We start from the raw sequence: 2,592 nt of genomic DNA, 5'->3' as shown, positions 1-2,592 counted from the left end.
CCCACGCTGATGAGCCCCACCCCCAGCACCACCCTGAGCCACATCCAGACCCCCATGCCACTGACTCCCAATTAGCTGCACACCCCACCAAGCCCCACTCCCCCAGAACCCAGACCCCCCTGCTGAGATCCCCACACCCAGACCCCTCTGCTAAGCTCCAATCACTTTCACCTGGAAGCCCCTGCAGAGTCCTCTCTGCACCTGGAACCCTCCCAATGAGCCTCTGTGCATCCAGATCCCCCCACACCTAGACCCGCACTGAGCTGCCTGCACCCAGATTGTCCCACACAGAATCCTCTCACCCCACACCTGAATCCCCCCACACTGAGCCCCTTCACACTTGGATGCTGCCTGGTTGAGCCTGTATGCCTCACACCTGGTGCGCTTGCTGCACAGGGGCAGGGCCCCAGGGTGTTTCTGGGGTAGGACCAGGCCTTGTGCTGTGTCAGGGTCAGGTGCAGCCTCACCACTGAGTCTGTGTCCCCAAAGTAGGGGGTGGGGAGGCTGTAGGGTGATCTCCCACCTACAGGCAGCCAGTGGCCTGCACTCCCCACTGCCGTGCTGGAGCCTCTGCATTTATTTATTGACCAAAAATAAAACCTTCAGAATTTTTCAGAATTTTAAAATATTGCGTGCAGCATTTTAAATTTTTTGGTGCATAATTTTTAATTGTTTAGCACAGAATGCCCTCAGGAGTAATATACAATACGCTTCAACGGGCAGCTGTAGCTTGCTGGCCATGTACTTAGCTGTGGAATCCAGGCCCCTGATCTTGCAAATACTTAAGTATGTGCAGAAATTTACTCATATGCTCATAGATATTAAGGTCAGAAGGGACCATTATGATCATCTAGTCTGACCTTCTGCACAGCGCAGGCTACAGAATCTCACCCACCCACTCCTGCAATAAACCTCTCACCTATGTCTGAGCTATTGAAGTCCTCAAATCATGGTTTAAAGACTTCAAGGTGCAGAGAATCCTCCAGCCAGTGACCCGTGCCCCATGCTGCAGAGGAAGGCGAAACCCCCCCAGGGCCTCTTCCAATCTGCCCTGGAGGAAAATTACTTCCTGACCCCAAATATGGTGATCAGCTGAACCCTGAGCATGTGGGCAAGATTCACCAGCCAGATACCCAGGAAAGAATTCTCTGTAGTAACTCAGATTCCCATCCCATCTAACATCCCATCACAGGCCATTGGGCCTATTTACCATGAATAGTTAAAGATCAATTAATTGCCAAAATCATGTTATCCCATCATACTCTTGGGAGTAGATCGTGAATGTCCCTGAGTGCAAGATCAGGGCCTAAGGTCACCCATTTGAAATCTACCAAGGCCCATTAATAATCAAATTACTATGACACTGAAGCCACAGATTAAACCCAAGACCTTATTGCAAATCTATGGTAAATTACATGATCTTCAGCTCCTAGTAGCCTAGCCGGAGTGCAAAGCTGACCTTTCCCGTTTGCAGAGGGGCTACACTGAACGTATAGTACCGAATCCTTAGCCCCTGAGGACTCCACAGTTGTCACTTGCTGCATGCCATGCCACTTTTTAGCTCCCCGGTTACAGTGAGGACAAACGTAGATGCTTCTGCTGTGAAAGCACAGACACAGCCACTCACTTGTAAATACTCAGGCTAAATGAGAATCTCCATTAGCTGACACCAGTATAGGGCCTATGTCATGTAGCTGACCTTCTCCGTGGACCACCTGCACGTGAGCCATTTCACTGCATTGTCACCAACGGGAGCTGTTGGCACTCAGTACCTCTGAAAATCAGGCCCTGTACTGAAGTGCCTAAATATGGATTCTCATGCCTACATCAATTTAAAAACCTTGGCTCTCTCTCAGAATGGAGCCCAGAGAAGGAAGCCCTGCAAAACAAAATGGTTCTCGGCTGAGTTTTAGCATAGCTCTGATTTACTTTGCATTTAAGCTCCACCGGCATGATAGATGACAGAGTGAGCTTCATGGGGCATATGGAGTGAAAGGAATAACTCCCACTGGATAGCAGGAGATAACAGGTCTCTTATAATATTGGACCCAGGGGTCATATTCCTCTCTGGCGTAACTCTGCTCGAGTCAGTGGGGCTATGCCAGGGATGAATTTGCCTCAATGGGCACAGAGCTGCACATTAATCTCTGATGGCGGAAACTTTATTTACAAGCAGTTCTGTTTTTCATTAGTTTCTGGATGATACAGTAGACACAACATCAGCACGAGAAGAGAAATTATAAGTGCTTTTCTTAATATCCTTTGATTCCTATACTGCTCTCATACTGACATATTTAACTAGTCTCATAAGACGATTAAGAAATCCCCTTCTGAAAATTTCTGTGGCCTCTCCCTTCCAATGGTATCTTGTCTGCCTGGTAACGTTTTGTCTTTTTCTTGTTTGTTGTAATGTCCTTTTTGTTTTGTCTATTGTCTGTGGTATAGATGTCAGTGATTTGTTGTGGTTAGGTCACGTTCCGTCTTAGACACGTCAGCTCCAGGCATAGGTGTATGAAACACATTGTTTGTTACAGGATTTATAAGGGATATAGGAGCTGTATTATGACTGCACAGAGGGCAGAATGTCTAATG

The sequence above is a fragment of the Eretmochelys imbricata genome, chromosome 1 (assembly GCF_965152235.1).
Source record: "Eretmochelys imbricata isolate rEreImb1 chromosome 1, rEreImb1.hap1, whole genome shotgun sequence".
NCBI lineage: Eukaryota > Metazoa > Chordata > Testudines > Cheloniidae > Eretmochelys > Eretmochelys imbricata.
Note: the sequence above shows the minus strand (reverse complement) of the source record.